Here is a 9,156-nt window from a genome sequence, read left to right on the forward strand (position 1 = left end):
AACAGTGACAGCAGACAAGTAGCCCACAGTGGATTACAAACAACAACTGATGCCAACCCAAGAAGATCTAGAAACAACACAACTGGAAATTGGAGGCAGACAATACCAACCTTAGACTCAGCTAGCTACACAAACAACACACCCATAGGAAGAGTTTTATAAGACAAAATGGAAAGACAGAGAAATGCAATCCAAATAAATTAACAAGAGATATCCTCAGAAAAAGAACAGAAGGAGATGGAAATAACCAAATAAAAAGATAGCAAGCAAGATATCAAAAAGGACATTGAAATCATAAAAAAGAACCAGTCAAAAATGACAAATACAATATCAAAAATGAAGACTACACTAGAAGGAATAAAAAGTAGGCTGAATGAAACAGAGGATAGAATCAGCAATTTAGAGGACAAGATAAATGAAAAAACAGAAACAGAGCAGCAAAAAGAAAAGAGGATTAAAAAGTCTGAGGAAACTCTAAGAGAGCTCTGTGACAAAATGAAGAGAAACAACATCTGCATCATAGGGGTTCCTGAAGGAGAAGAGAAAGAACAAGGAATAGAGAACCTAATTAAGAAATCATAGCTGAAAACTTCCCTAAATTGATGAAAGAAAATGTCACACAAGTTCAAGAAGCACAGAGAGTCATTAAAGAATAACCCAAAGAGGCCTACACCAAGACACATCATAATTAAAATACCAAAGCTAAGGGATAAAAAAAGAATACTAAAAGCTGCAAGAGAAAAGCAGTCAATTACCTACAGAGGAGCCCCCATAAGAATGACATTCGACTTCTCAACACAAACAGAAGAGGCCAAAAGGCAATGGCAAGAAATATTCAAAGTAATGCAAAACAAGAGCCTACAACCAAGACTTCTTTATTCATCAAGGCTATCATTTAAAATTGAAGGAGAAATAAAAAAACTTCTCAGACAACAAAAAAGTCAAAGAAATCATTACAACTGAACCAATGCTACAAGAAATGTTAAGGGGCCTGTTGTAAACAGAACAAAAGAGAAAAAAATTTAGAAAAAGAAGAATGTAGATTTAAAGAATAAAATGGCAATAAAGAACTACATATCAATAATAACCTTAAATGTAAGTGGATTAAATGCTCCAGTCAAAAGACATAGGGTAGCTGTGTGGATAAGAAAACAGGTCCTATACATATGCTATCTATGAGAGACACACCTCAAAACAAAAGAGACACACAGACAAAGTGAAGGAATGGAAATAAATATTTCATGCAAATGAAAATAATAAAAAAAAAACTGGGGTAGTAATACTTATATCTGACAAAATAGACATGAAAACAAAGGCTATAGTAAGGGATAAAGAGGGTCACTACATAATGATAAAGGGAGCAATCCAACAGAAAGATATAACCATTATAAATATCTATAATGCACCTAGTATAGGAGCACCTAAATTTTTAAAGCAATTTTGATGGACATAAAGGGCGAGGTTAACAGCAATATTATACTAGTAGGGGATTTTAATACCCCACTAACATCAATGGACAGATCCACAAGAAAGAAAATTAACAGAGACAGCAGCCTTAAAGGACACACTAGATCAACTGGATATAATAGATATATTCAGAACCTTTCACCCTAAAGCCGCAAAATGTACATCCTTTTCAAGAGCTCATGGTAAATTCTCTAGGATAGTCCACATGCTAGGATACAAAACAAGTCTCAATAAATTTAAGAAGATTGAAATCATATCAAGTATCTTCTCTGACCACAATGACATGAAACTAGAAATCAACTAAATAGAAATACTGCAAAACAGTCAAACACTTGGAGACTAAACAGCATATTATTAAATAATGAATGGGTTAACAGTGAGATTAAAGAAGAAATCAAAATTTTCTTTGAAACAAATGAAAATGAACATACAGCAACTCAAAATTTATGAAACACAGCAAAAGCAGTCCTGAGAGGGAAGTTCATAGCATTACAGGCATACATTAAGAAGCAAGAAAAAGCCCAAATAAACAACCTAACCCAACATCTGAAAGAACTAGAAAAAGAACAATAAACAAAGCCCAGAGGAAGTAGAAGGAAGGGAATAATAAAAATCAGAGTGGAAATAAATAATATAGAGGCTAAAAAACAATACAGAAGATCAATGAAACCAAGAGCTGGTTCTTTGAAAAAGTAAATAAGATTGATGAACCTTTAACCAGACTCACCAAAAAAGAAGGAGGACTCAAATAAATAAAATTAGAAATGAGAGAGAAGTAACAACTGACACAGCAGAAATACAAAGGATTGTAAGAAAATACTATGAAGAACTATATGCTAAAAAATTAGACAACCTAGGTGAAATGGACAAATTCCTCGAAACATATATCTTTCAAAAATCAATCTGGCCTGACCAGGCGGTGGCGCAGTGGATAGAGCATCGGACTGGGATGCTGAGAACCTGAGTTTGAGACCCTGAGGTCTCCAGCTTGAGAACGAGTTCATCTGGTTTAAGCAAGGCTCACCAGCTTGAGCCCAAGGTCATTGAGGAGAGCAAGGGGTCACTGCTGTGGCCCCCTGATCAAGGCACATATGAGAAATCAATCAGTGAACAACTAAGGAACCGCAGCGAAGAATTGATGTTTCTCATCTCTCTCCTTTCCTGTCTGTCTGTCCCTATCTGTCCCTCTCTCTGACTCTCTCTGTCTCTGCCACAAAAAACAAACAAACAAAAAAAAAAAACCCCAAAAACCAAAAAATTAATCTGGAAGAATTAGAAGACCTTATTACATCAAATGAGATTGAAACAATTATCAAAAAACTCCCAACAAAACAAAAGTTCTGTCCCAGATCGCTTCACAAATGAATTTTACCAAATATTCAAAGAAGAACTAAATCCTATCCTTCTCAGCCTATTTCAGAAAATTTAAGAGGAGGGAAGACTTCCAAGCTCCTTTTATGAGGCGAGCATAATCCTCATACCAAAACCAGGCAAAGACACCACAAAGAAAGAAAACTATAGGCCAATATCCCTGATGAACTTAGATGCTAAAATTCTCAACAAAATATTAGCAAACCAGATCCAGCAATGCATGAAAAAAAAAAAACATATATCACAATCAAGTGGGATTTATTCTGGGGAGGCAAGGCTAATACAATATTTGCAATACAATCATTGTGATGTAAACAAAAGGAAGTATAAAAATCACATGATGATATGAATAGATGCAGAAAAAGCATTTGATAAAATCCAGCACCCATTTATGATCAAAACTCTCAGCAAAGTGGGAATGCTGGGAACATCCCTCAACATCCTTCAATATGACAAACTCATGGCCAACATCATACTCACTGGGCAAAATTAAAAGCAATACCCTTAAGATCATGAACAAAGCAGGGGTGCCCCCTTTCACCATTCTTATTGAACATAGTTCTGGAAGTCCTAGCCACAGCAAAAAGAAATAAAAGGATCCAAATTGGAAAAGAAAAAGTAAAACTATCATTATTTGCTGATGATATGATACTGTACATAAAATCACTAAAGTCTCAGTCAAAAAACTACTGGACCTGATAAATGAATTCAGCAAGGGGGCAGAATATAAAATTAATATTCAAAAATCAGTGGAATTTTTGTATATCAACAATGAACTGTCTGAAAGAGAAATTAAGAAAACATCCCCTTCATTATTGCAAAATAATAAAAAAAGTAACTCGGAGTAAATTTAACCAAGGAGGTTAAAGACTCGTACTTAGAAAATTATAAAACATTGATAAAAGAAATCAAGGAAGATACAAACAAGTGGAAGACATATATCGAGTTCATGGATAGGAAGAATAAACATCATAAAAATGTCTATATTACCCAAAGCAATCTATAAATTCAATGCAAATTCTATTAAAATACCAATGGCATACTTCAAAGATATAGAACAAATATCCCAAAAACTTATATGGAACCAAAAAAGAACACCAATAGGTTCAGCAATCTTAAAAAAGAAGAATAAAGTGGGTGGTATCACGCTTCCTGATATCAAGTTATACTACAAGGCCATTGTACTCAAAACAGCCTGGTACTGGCATAAGAACAGGCATATAGATCAGTGGAACAGAACAGAGAACCCAGAAATAAACCCAAACCTATATGGACAATTGACATTTGACAAAGGAGATAAAAGCATAAAATGGAATAAAGACACTCTCTTTAACAAATGATTTTGGGAAAATTGCATAGCTACCTGCAAGAAAATGAAACTAGACCACCAACTTATACCATTCACAAAAATAAACTCAGAATGGATAAAAGATTTAAATGTAAGTCATGAAAGTATAATCATCTTGGAAGAAAACATAGGCAGTAAGCTCTCCAACATCTCTTGCAGCAATATATTTGTTGATTTATCTCCATGGGCAAGTGAAATAAAGGGCAGGATAAACAAATGGGACTATATCAAACTAAAAAGATTTTGCACAGCTAAAGACAATATGAACAGAATAAAAAGACAAACCACACTATGGGAGAACATATTCAACAATAAGTCTGACAAGGGGTTAATAACCAAAATGTATAAAGAATTTGTAAAACTCAACACCAGGAAAGTAAACAGCCCAATCAAAAAATGGGCAAAAGAACTGAATAGACACTTCTCCAAAGAGGATATACAAATGGCCAATAGGCATATGAAAATATACTCAACATCACTAATCATTAGAGAAATGCAAGTTAAAACCACAATGAGATACCACTCACATCTGTCAGAATGGCGTTCATTAACAAAACAACACAGAATAAGTGCTGGCGAGGATTCGGAGAAAAGGGAACCCTCCTGCACTGCTGGTGGGAATGCAGACTGGTGCAGCCACTGTGGAAAACAGTATGGAGATTCCTCAAAAAATGAAAAGTGGAACTGCCTTTTGACCCAGCTATCCCACGTATAGAAATATATCCTAAGCATACCAAATCACTTATTCAAAAGAAGAAATGCACTCCCATGTTTATTGCAGCATTGTTTGCAATAGCTAAGATCTTGAAACAGCCCAAGTGTCCATCAGTGGATGAGTGGATTAAAAAGCTATGCTACATATACACAATGGAATACTATGCAGCCATGAAAAAAGAAGGAAATCTTACCTTTTGCAACAACATGGATGACCTGGAGACTATTATGCTAAGTGAAATAAGCCAGGCAGAGAAAAAAAAAATGTCATATGACCTCAATCATATGAGGAATTTAATGAACAATGTGAACTGAGGAATGAAATAGAGGTAGAGGCCGGATCAAAGGAAACAGAGGAAAAGTGGCCAAAGGGAAAGGGGAGGAAAGGATGAGATCAGAGAAGTGAAAGAGATTAGTGAAATTATATATACATAACACAGCGTTATAGAGAACAGGACAGCAAATCTTGAAGGGAAGGGGAGACGGTTTTGGGGGGAGGGTTCAAAGGGGGTTTCAAGGGGAATATGGGGTGGGGAAGAGGGAGATATATTTGGTGGGATGCTTGAATCTATGTAAGCACAATAAATTAAAATAAATAAAAAACTAAAAAAGGTGTGTTTCAACTGGCAGAATATCAGTTCCTCCCCATTCTCTTGGCTAAAGAAAACCATAGTTAAAGCAATCATTGGGTAAATTAGCTTATGTTTAAGATCTTTCAGGTTTAAAGATACTACACAAGAGTGTAAATTGTGAAAGACATGGTATATTAGGGGCCACTGAAGTAACAATCTTCCATATTGAATAACTTCCCCAAACTAAAAACCAGTAAGCACATAACACTTGTGGAATTAGAACCCAAGTCCACCCATTTGCTTCTAAAAATGACATGATGGGAAAAACACATAAGCACCCTGTCACCTTAGGGCTCGAGTAAAAGCAACTACTATACAGCAGCTGATGGAGAGTTATACTTTTTATCCTAAGAGTCCAAGAACGCAGCTATAGTCATCTTTATAGAGAGCAACCCTCTGACTTTCATGGTTGAATGTTGAAATGAAAAGCCTCTAGATAACTAAGGGAATTACCAGTGACATAGAATTCACTTTTGATGCCAACTGGCAAATATATATATCATTAAAAACAGTTACCATCTTCTGGCCAAAGTATGAGAGCTATTCAGTTCAGGAATAATGAACATGGCACTATTGATCTTTTAAGACTATGCAGGACTGATCAGTATCAAAGCTGTAAATTATATTTATAAAGACATTCAAATAGCAGACAATGATTACTTTTTCTCTTGAAAGCCAGGAGTAGCTGCAGAGACATCAGTTTTGCACAAGGTGATAGAACTACTTCTTCCACAGCTATTTGACCAAGACAGGAAGAAGGATATTCATTGACAAAAGGTGCAATCTCATCTAATTGACTTGACAGTTTCTGCTGTGTCTCTTCTTGAATGTTTCATCTTTCCAGAGAAGACAATATGTGAAATCATTTTTCATTTAGCTTTCACTTTTTTGTGTGTTGTTGCTATGTGTTGTTGTTTTTTTAATTTGTCAATATAGCAAACCAGAAGGGATCCTAACAAAGATGTAGTTGAGAACAGGAAATGAAGACATGAGCTAAAAGAGTCACATAGTCAGAAAAGTAAAGGCTAGTAAAATTGTCTGTGATAGAATAGACGGTCCTTAAAGAGCAGATCAAATTCTCATCTTTCTGGTAGGGAAGCTGAGGCTCCTCCTTGTGAAGTAATTTGCTCATGGTCAGACTGAGAACTGTTTGTCTGGCAATGGCTGGCACCTGGTCACCCTGTTTTTATAGCTGAAGTTTCCCTTCACAGCACGTTGCCTACCTCACCAGGTAGTTTGTCATTTTAAGAGAATGAAAGAAAGCTAAGGGTGTGTGTGAGAAAAAGCCAGGATCCGCTTGTCAGAATCTAGGGTGTTAGTTGAAAGTCTGACACTGAATCATTTTGTGGTCTTGGGCAAAGCACTTAACTTCTCAGGATCTTAGAGTCCCCATTTCTAAAATCCTATTGAAATTAAATGAGTGCTAAGGTCCTGTTTATCTTATAATTCTGATTGCATTTCCTGACCCGCTCTGAGGAGACATGGGTCTGTGGAGGATGGGTAGGCACATTACATTTTAAGGGGAATGAAGCAAATCAGCTCCAAACTTACCTTCACAGGAGACTCCCATTCCCCAAAGGAACGGTTGTGCTGCAGCTGCAGAGGTCAGCAGCTGTGGGAGGCTAATTTAGGTCATCCCTGGCTCATTGGCAATCATGAGGCTTGATATGCATTTGAAACAAACTAAACACTCCTAATCACCTCGACAAAGGGATAACTCATTATAACTGCACACTAAGGAACTTCGGTGACATTTATTCCGCATTTGTGTATAAATAGATTACATTATTTAACTAAAACAGTTTGGGCAGCTGGAAGATACCCAGGCACTCACTTATCCCTGTGGAAGACTGAACAGTGATTAGAAGAGAATACCTCTCTAATTCCAGATGTCATAGACATTCCACAAGGAGGAGGTCTTGTAAAACTCTGTGATTACAGTCTTACTCAAGCCAAGTATCTCCCTTAACGCCAGAGCCAAATTTGGAGGTGAGGGGAGTTGCTCCAAAAGCCAGTGGAACCCGTTGCTGTGGCCATCTGGGACAAATTCTTTCTGGGTTTCTTTTTCCACCTTCATTAGGAAACATGCTATTCTGCACCCACTCCCTGACGGGCTGCCTAAGATTATCATAGTTGAGAACCAGAACCTTCTGTTTGATGGTTTGATGCCTTAACTTGGCCATCTGGAATTCCAGGTAGCACATGGTTTTCAAGTGTGAGCTTTTCAATGGGAATAACCTGGCATTTGGGACATATCCTGGTCCTACAAAGGTTGCATGCTTTGGTGTTTGCTTTTTTCCCTTTCTTCCCTAATGGGGAAGTTAAGTGGGTTGCATTTGAAACATGCAACCATGCAACCCCATAGTGTAGTGAACTCATTTCTGACAGAAACAACCAAATGCATTAGACTTGATGGGCTCTGTGAGAGCAACTTGAAAACTGACATGGAGAAACCCGATTTGTTAAGTCCCTATTCTGAGTCAGACACTGTGTGAGGCATGTTACATAACCTGTTAATTCTCACTACTGGCTGCAGGATTGGCTCCATAGGCATTACAACCTGTGCCTGTGTCACATAGGGCCCACACTTAGAAGGACTGAGCCAGCCAATGAATCTGCTTACCTGAATGTGTTTCTGCAGAAATTTGGAGAAAACTGGCAATAGTAAAGCCATGTTACGAGCCTTAAAGACATTTAAAGTCATTAAGGTCCCTGAAAATGGCTATAAGGCATAAAAAATAAATAAATAAATAAAAATAAAGGGCTGTATTCTAACAATGTGTTCTTCATTTTCACTTTGTACTGGGCACTGAAAATTATAGAGCTGGCCCTAGCTGGTGTCATAGGTTATTATTTGCACGTGCACGTGTGTTAACAGACTAAAGAAATGGGAGAAACTCTTCTGAGTCTCATACTCCGTGTATGCTTTTTCCTTTTCATTTTTCTGAAAAATAAACTTTGAAAAATATACATTATCTCAAAAGAATTACTGAACCTTAAAACATCCCACCCTATCCAAAGGAGTGGGAGTAAGGTAGAAAGTGATAAAACGGTGACAATAGAAATAATAATAACCCACAATATTACTGATATTTCTGCAGGATTCTTGTATAACTTTTTTTCTTTGCATGTATACATGTATAAGTTATATAAATATACACAATAAAATAACTAGGTATATCTGAGCCTTGGTAAATCATAAATCAAACTAAATTATTATTTCAAATTGCAAAGTCATTTCTGTCATGCATTTAAGTGAGCTAATGTGACTTGTGTCGCATCACATATTTCTCAGAGAAAAAAGATTTCAGACGGTAAATAAATCACGCTTGAACATTCACTGTGAGACTTGAGGCCATTTTTAAATAACTTCATTGCTTTTTCCCTCAGAGAAATGTGTCATCCATTTAGGATTTAGAGACTTTGGGCTGTGTTCAAACCTTTTGTGTTGAAGCCTAAATTTTAAAAAGTACATAAATAATGGTATATATACATGAAGGAAATATTTATATATATTGAGCGCCTACTGTGTGGCAGGCACTGCATTCTCACAGAGAATACAAATATTAATACATTAATCCATCAAATATATTTTAAGAGCCAGCATGGGCCAGGCACTCTGTT

General features: G+C 36.5%; 1 non-coding gene across 1 annotated transcript; it reads left to right on the top strand.

Annotated features, from left to right (window-relative positions):
* The first annotated feature begins 8,131 nt into the window (after nt 1–8,131).
* LOC136321270 (small nucleolar RNA SNORA33) lies at nt 8,132–8,262 on the top strand. The gene has a single exon (XR_010728540.1). It is a non-coding gene; the product is annotated as a small nucleolar RNA SNORA33 (small nucleolar RNA).
* Nucleotides 8,263–9,156: the final 894 nt, after the last annotated feature.

Source organism: Saccopteryx bilineata, chromosome 1, assembly GCF_036850765.1.
Source record: "Saccopteryx bilineata isolate mSacBil1 chromosome 1, mSacBil1_pri_phased_curated, whole genome shotgun sequence".
Classification (NCBI taxonomy): Eukaryota; Metazoa; Chordata; class Mammalia; order Chiroptera; family Emballonuridae; genus Saccopteryx; species Saccopteryx bilineata.